Raw genomic sequence first — 8,871 nt, 5'->3', positions numbered from 1 at the left:
ATTCATAATAAAAGGAGAGAAAAAATGAGGACAAAATATTCTGAATTTCCATCTTTTCCTTCCATTAGTGTTCATGAAAGGACATAACATTTATTAAGCCTTTCTTAAGAGCTTGTCAACTAGAGCAATAATCAGATTAGAAAATGAGGCTGCAAATCTCAGGAGCAACTGTTCAAATTTTGTTCTGTTCTTACCTGACAAGTTTCCTGCTGGGTTGGCCTCTGTGGCAGCAGCAGAAGGTAACCCACTTTTGCTAAAACTCAATTGTTTGTCATTTCCAGAGAATAAAGAAAACAAGTCAAGTTAACCCTTCACACCATCTCTCTAGTGAATGTTCCAGTGAATGAATGTGTCTGTTCAGTTTGTAGTATTGCAAATGCCAAATAGTGAGCCCACTTTGCTGTTCTTCTGCATTTTTTGCAATCGTTGACACCTCTGTAAACCAAGCAACATATATACATTTATGATAACTCATTCTGTGAATTCTGAAAGGTGTAAGCCAGTGGATAACCAAACTCACAGCCTGTGCCTATTATTCTTTCTAAATTGCTGTTAACTCTTAACTTGTTTCTATCCTTGAAAATTATTGCTTACTGACAGAGAATATTATTTCACATTGAAAAAGGAGAACAAAAGAGAAGCAAGCCATTATTTTAGTAGTATGTCAAAAAAGTCCAATCATTTTATATTTCTGTGTAGAGAACTGATTAGCATAGCTCCAGCTTTATGAAAGCATGCTTGTCTTGGGGAAAAGTATCTATCACAAGAAGAACAGCAAATCCTGATGCTGAGTTAGGCTAATAACTTGTTGTACAGGACATGTTATAGGACATTTTTTAAAAAAGGAACACTTATTTTCTTAGCAATTGCAAAGGCAACAGAAAAGCAGCATCATGTGGATGAATTCCTTCTGCATCATTTTCAAAAATGTCTTTTATACACTGACTGGCAGCAGTCAAAATGTGTGGCCATGTAGCAATAATGATATGGCCTAGGTAAAACTGGCAGGGTCATCCATGCATGCCATGGATTTTTATCTACTGGAAAAGCAACATGCAACAACCAAATGGAATGCATAAATCTCCAAAGTCCCTGAAAATTTGGAAAGCATCAGCAGAGGTAACATATAGAGAAAATGAAACAATGAGTCAATATGAGTCACCCATTACAACAGAAAGCTACAACACCATTAAATCCTAAGAAAGGATGACAGCACCAAATTACTTTATTTGAAAGCAATTCTAACTTCCTGTAGAAGATTTAATAAATGGGCATTTGACAACAAGATGAAATGAGCACCATGTACTACAGCCTTTAAATGAACCTGCCAACACTCACAAGGTTCCAGTACTATTATGTGAAGGAATGCCTTCAGGAATGGTGAGCAATATATTTTTGCCCTGAATTTAGTGGAAAGAACACTCTCTGTGGACATCATGATGGACAAAGATGTGTTACATATCAAGCTATGAAATGGTGTGCGGTTTAACCTTCCTTTCAATTCTGGAAAAAAAGGCTAATATTCTCTCATTTTCATGCCCAGTTTCAAATGGCTGGAGCAAAACAGAGAAAACAGAAATTGAAAGCTAGAACAAGAAGTAAAACAATGTATCTGATGAGCCATGATTTCATTTCAAAATACTCACAATAGTGGACTTCTGGATCAAAGAAGGAAATCAGCCTATAACTACCACTGCTGGCACAAAAAGCTAACAGAGCTTGTCGACAGCCCAGATAAAAGAATTCTGCATTTATTCATAATGAGTCTTTAGTTAGTTATTGAATGTTCAAATCATGGGAAAAGAAATAAAAAGTTGCATTTGGTTTACTTTCTCTAGAGCCTGAAGATATGGCATTTAATGTGGCATATATATGATGTCCATCATACAGACATGCAAGTAGATTTCCTTTTATGAAAGAAAATACTCCTTCATAACATTAAACAAACTAATACATTCCAAGGTTTTCTAGAAAAAGACAAAAATCACCATTTACAAAAAAAGATTATATGAGAAATATTTTCTGAGTGTTTTCCAAACTAAGGGAGGGGAAAAACTCAACACATTGCACTCCTTCAGACAGAACAAAAATATTTGCTGCATCTGTACTATATTGTCTGCTCAGTGAAATCGGATGTTCGGAGGTTAAGACTGGTCACAGATGGCAAACTTCATTCCCCCTGGAGAAGATCTCAGGTAGTTATACCAAAATAGAGTAGAAAAAGCCCACACTTCAATCATTGCAGATTTGAGAATAATGCAAGTATGAGGGAACCTGAGCTGAGCACTGTGCACTTCTGTGCATGAACACAAAGTAATAACTTCAGAGACCTTTGCTTTCTCTTTTACTCTGGGTAAGCCCCTGAAGGACTCATGGCATTGCTTACTATTACATATAGGGTCCATTTATTAAAGAGAAAAGGAAAGCAACTATTTCCCTCTAAATTATGACTAGAGTGTTTGGTTGTAAACACACTGCAATTCTTCAGCATAATTTAATGTACTTATTAAAGTTACAGGAAATGGCTAATCATGTGTGTAATGTTTCTAGTTTTGTTTCATGAAATAATGTTTAGTATTTATCTCCAGATGGATTACATAAGCTTGTAAAAAATCCACATTAATATATATCATCTCAGTGTGAAAAGAAAGCAGACATCAGAAATTATTTAAGAGGTTAAACAGAACCTCCCTGTTAATCCAGCATCAAAACCAAAAGTAATTTCACACTATTTACAGCAGATACAGTGCTGATGCCACATGGTGAAGACAAAGACTCAAAATAAAGCCTGAAACACTATTGACAAAACCATTTTGAAGTAACCATTAACCTTATATTTATTCTCCTTTCAACTATAATAATTTCAATCTTTTCAGAACAGGTTGATTTATCCAAGGGGATGCTACAAAAATGAAAAAATATTAATTTTACTTTTCAAATAACATATTTAGAGTAACTATGAGTGTCACAAACTTAAACGAATAAAGACCTCATTCTTCAAAACAAATTGTCACGTTTCCCAAAGGTTCTTTTGGTGATTGGAGCAAATTTACCACAGGCCTTTCTCCCTAGAAACCAGTTGATCCTCCCTAAGCTTTTGTTAGACAAATAGAAATATGTACTGTGATAGAGATACCTTATTAAAAAATAAGAATAATTGAAAAGAATGACAAGATGTAATCTTACTATGATTTTTTAAAGTAAGAAATATAGTGGGACTCTCTAAATGTAAAACAAAAAATGAACTAATAAGTAAAAATAAAACATTATCTTTCACAAATTCTTTTTAGTTGACTGAAAGACATAATTACATTGGAGAAAAATTACCGCTAGAATTGTTATTGAAAGGACATATTCCTATTGAAATTATTCTGTCCCAAGAAAACTGCATTTTCTGATTAAAAACTGTCATTTGGAAATATTTCAATCCATCATTCTTCTTTCTTCAAAATATTTAGTCTACTTACTGAGCAAAGGGACTATTTTATTGAGCAAAGTTTATGCTGGGAATATTCCAAAGCTGAAAAATAGGGAATTAATTTATCATGCCTGTTCTAATGACAGAGTGTTGGTATTCGTGCCAGTATCACCTATATATTTTTAATTCTAGAAGCTTAGTTATAGCTAATAGATATTGAAAATATTCATTGATCAATCTTGGACATCTTCCATTAGAATATACTTTTTATTCTCTCACTTAAAATAAAATGCATTCTATCATTACACTTACTGAAAGCAACTGCCTACTTAAACTATCTCTCAAAGTTATTTAATATCTCTTATTATTAGGAACTCATTAGGACACTATTCAACAAAGTTTAAAACTTCTTTAATGTTTAATTGCATTTTTGATCATTAATTACATTTGCAGACAGAACTTTTTAAATCTTAATATTCCCATTTAAGTCTGAAATAGGGTTTGTTGCCCAATAAATTTTATTTTAGTGCAAAGACAAGGCCCATACATTCATGAACTTTTTAAAAGAAACCTACAGCTCAATCAGAATAAAATTCTATTTATCTAGCATTTCGTAATATGAGAATGAAAAACTCATCTTTGCGGTTCCTTGGAAACCAACTTTGAGATTTATTATTTATACATTTTTTAATAGAAGCTATGACATGAAGTCTTTTTATTTAGAAATATCTACTACAGAAATAAAGCCACTGAACTTGTTAGTGAAATGCATTAATTTCCAGTGTGGTTTATTTAGGAAGTTCAGGCTTATAAATACTAGCTCTGAAAATATTAGAAGTCACATGACTGTACTTGTTATATTTTTTAAAAATATAATTAGCAAATACTATTTATGACAGAGACCATTCTGTCTATTAAACTTAGCTGTATATATAATAGATTCAGATGTAAGAAGTGTAGCTGGAAGGAGGTGGAGAAAAGGAAGACCAAGTAGCCCATGATACTTCTAAAGACAGAGATGAATAGGCAGCCCGTTGTGTATATTCCGCTCCTCTCTAGTCTTTGAATCCTGTGGTATCTTTTTCTACTCCTTCTATTCCTGCCAAGCTGTATCAATATTTTCAGTGTTCCTGCTACAGTTAGAAGACTCTGGAATAATAAAAACATCCTTCACTGAATAATCCTCTGGCTGTTGCTGCATTTTTAAAATCAAATAAAGAAGTTGCATACCCAACTCCAAGGGACTCCAACTGCATTTAATTTACAAATACAAAAATTTTTATCTGGTTTTACCAAAACATATTTGGGAAAACAGCTGCCTCAAGTCAGGTAAAACACAGAGCTAACACTTCAGTTTTGACATGAATTAGTCTAAAAGCAGATAATTCTTTTTAGATAACAACTTTAAAAAAGTGCTCATGATTAGATAAGATAAACACTTTTTGATGTGTAACTTCAAGAATATTTTAATGACAGATATATTATTCCTTATTCTGTGTGCAAAAGGCTCCATGGCTGATAAGGAAAATGAAGGCAATCATGGATATCTTAGTCACAAGTTTTTCCTCCTGCTGGGAATACCTCTAAGAATATTTCCTATTACTTTTCAAAAAAGTTTTCAGGCAATTTCACATATTTTGGTAAGTCTGCTATTTTCAGATATTATTTGTAACATCAGAGCTCAGACAGCTCAAGCTTACTGCATTTTAACAGAAATATTAAATGGTTCACTGAAAAACATGAAAATCTTTGCTGACTTGGTTTTAATTGATAAGTCCCTGTTACTTTTGAAGATCTTATGTTTCTGCAGTCAAGGCTCATCACTGCCCTTTCTTCACTCACTTATACCACATACCCGAGGACCCCCCAGAGGCTGTGGTTTATGGACCTCGTCCTCCTCCTGTCCTCCACTTCCACTGCTTTTATGAATCCCTTGTGTTGTTTTTTCCTTGACCTCACTTTTCAAATGAGAAAGACTGCTTATCACCAGCTTCCAAACTACTGATTTCCCTGGCTCTGACAGTCAGACTTTTAGCACTCGTATCATTTTCCTGCAGGCATTAAACCGCAGAGTTTGCAGCTGCTGCAGCAGCTCTTTGTCCCGGAGAAATAAACAATCTGTTCTCAATCCCAGCAATGACTGGGACCTGTCCTGACTAACAAATAGCATTTCCTTCGAGGTGGCATATGACGATTAAACAGGGCTAATTTCTGAAGATCTTTCTTGCTTCATTAAGAATTATTAAGAGATTAACATTTAATCCATTCTAGTGCAAAAAGGATGAGGGTGTGGATAAAATAATGAATCTCATTCCTCTGAGTACAATTTTCTTTCAATACTTTGGGAGAATAAATTCCTGGTAAAAGTGATAGGCTAATAGTGTGCCTGTCTGCTTATTTGTTTGATTCTAAATATAAACAAAAGAAATCCAGACTCAACTGATGAAGGAGCCTAAAGTTTATGAACAAAGAAAATCTCAAAGTTTCCTGATTTTTCTCACATTGGAATGTTTTATTACAATTTTGAATCCTCAGATGATCATCCTGCCATTACTTTGGAATATATCCTACCCATAATATGACTAATGATTTAGCTATTTAAGACCATCTTTCCCTGTCTTTCAATTTTAACATGACATGTTAGACCTTGGAAAACACTGGGTTAAATAATTTTTGCTCTTTGCCTTATGAAAGTAAAAAAGAAATACTGAAGTAATGCTGGTGCTCTTGATTCCTCCTGTTTTCAAAATGAGACTTTAAGGGAAGAATAATGTGAGTTGGATTCTTTCCGATGGTCCTGTTCAGCATTTTGGCACCCAGAGATAATATTTTAAAGAGAGGAGACAATGGTAATAATTCAGTTTATTGAGGAATCTTAATGTTATTTGAAAGCATGACTACTGTGTTTGTAAATACACTCTGATCATGACTCTGTGCACACATCCAGCACTTCCACAATTATGCTTTTCTTTAATACTTCTTTCCAGCCTATCCATTCTCCTTATTTTAAATAACACACAGTTCTAGATGTAACTAACCCCAAATGACTATAATAAAACCCAGATGGATGCTAAATAAACATCTGCCTTGTATATAGGGAAATGTAGGTGCACTTGTAGCTCCAGTATCAAGATAGAGTTTTGACAGAGACAGCACAAGAACAACACCTGTGAAGACCTTCTGGCACAGCTCAGTAGTTGGCCCACACTGAAATCCAAAAGCTCCAGCCACCTGCACAGACACAGATGAAATCTGTACCACTTTATCCTCATTACTGATATCCTTCTAAACATGTTAAGCCCTCCAGCACTGCCATGCCTTTCACAGCTCCAGCCTTTCAGTGCTTGTTTGTGTTTGGGTTGCTTCTCATAGGAAAGGCACACAGGAGTGAAGGAATCTTCTCACTGAGAATAAAGTAGCACTTGGTTATTTAACCTGGGGAAAAGGAGGCTTGGGGGATACCTCATCACTCTCCACAACTACCCAAAGAGAGGCTGTAGAGAGGTGTGTGGCAGCCTCTGCTCCCAAGTAACAAGGTGTAGGGCAAGAGGAAATGGCCTCAGGTTGTGCCAGGGAAAGTTTAGGTTGTATATTAGGAAAATTTTATTCACTGAAAGAGTTTTCAGGCATTGGAACAGGCTGCCCAGGGAAGTGGTGGAGTCACCATCCCTGGAGATATTGAAAAGCATGGAGGGATGAAAGCTTAGGGATGTGATTAGTGGAGAACTTGGTAGTGCTGGGGAAATGGTTGGACTCAATGTCCTAAGAGGCCTTTTCCAGCCTAAACAAATCTATGATTCTATTACATGATACTATCAGAAAGAACCATTAAGCCCAGAATGAATACAGTCACAATTCAATTTCTTGATCTGAAGGGTCTGCTTTTCACTTTTTATTATAATAATTCTTTTTTTCCCCAGTTCCTGACCACCAGTTCCTGCTCAGTTTTTCACTACAATTGGGTTTCAGCACAAACTTTCACTGCCTAATATGCTAACTCCTGAGAACTGGTAACCAATTTGAAACTTAGAGTAAAATGTAGTCATGTAGCAAGTAGGGAATGCCATCAGCTGATACCAAAGTACTTTATACACAAAACAACTCAATACAATGTTATCTTACTCTATAGCATTCAGATTTTGGAAGATTTTTAGTGTCTTTTAATTTTTTTAATACATATATTTTTATCCACAACAAGAAACTCAGTGGAAAAGACAGAAGATAAATAGAAACCTAAGAAAGAGGAAGGGAAAGCTTCCTTTCAGATGTACAAGCAGAGTAATTACTCCTGTAGCCAATGGGCTAATGGTTGCACACAAATATACTGAAAAATGAAAGAAAAATTTTTATTCCTCAAACTTACTGCAAAATTCCCTTTTTTCAATATAATTTGCATTCTGAGTAAACCAATCAGATAATTTCTATTCTCTGATATAAAGAGGATAGAACAAAAATGCTCGGCCAGAAATATGAAAAGGCATTTGAAAAACAGTCAAAAGAATATTGTGCAGAATATCTTCCTATGACATACCACTCAAGCTGCTGTATTTCAATGGGGAAGGAATATTACCCACTTCAAGTATTAGATAAAGTGTAGGAGTAGAGGATGAGGAGGAAAGAGACCTTTCAATTGAGAACACTCTTAGTGAGTCACTACTATAGGAAGAGGTACAAAATACCCTTTTCAAAGACATCAGAAAGCCATTTGGGTGTTCTGGGTCCATTTATCTGCTTGTAGGTTGCAGAGAAAGATGAGAAGTTGTGGGGAAAGAAAAATTGATGGCCTTTCAGGGCATTTTCTTCCCGCCCACTCTTGTACAGCTCACAATATTTATAACATTATTACATGTTCTTCCTATCTATTTTCCCAGTGCCAGCTAACAAACCTCAGTCATCTTCTTAGCTGACTATCTGGCAAGATGGAGAACAGTAAAAACCTACACAGGCACTGACACACTGACTGAATAGGTGGAAAAATGATAATGTTTTTAGCAGAGTTGAATATAAGCTTCTAGCAAATGTGAAACCTCAGGTGAAATGCTGGGATGATTTTTCAAAATCCTTTTTCTCCTACACCCACAGCCCACTCAGTTATGCTGAATAGATAAGTCCCCCATTAGTCTGCACCAGCCCCTGTAGCCTATCCACACATAACTCTCTCATGCAAGCCGAGACAGGAAAATAACCTGCTAGTTCCAATCATTTGATTGGCCTTTTAATTACCTGATTTCTCTTCTCATTTGCTCTTCCCAACTGAGAAATGGATCTTCCTCAAATAACTTATCTGGCATTTTTTAGGCTTTTAAGTGATCAAATCAGCTTGAGGCAACACAAATTAGGTAGCAGAAAATAAACAATGAAGATCCATTCAGTTGAAAGAGATTTTGCCTCAAACTGATCTGCTCAGAGTTTCTCACACCCTGAGTACATCCAAATTCATCCTACACATTGAA

Source organism: Pithys albifrons, chromosome 8 (assembly GCF_047495875.1).
Source record: "Pithys albifrons albifrons isolate INPA30051 chromosome 8, PitAlb_v1, whole genome shotgun sequence".
NCBI lineage: Eukaryota > Metazoa > Chordata > Aves > Passeriformes > Thamnophilidae > Pithys > Pithys albifrons.
This window is presented reverse-complemented; position numbering follows the sequence as displayed.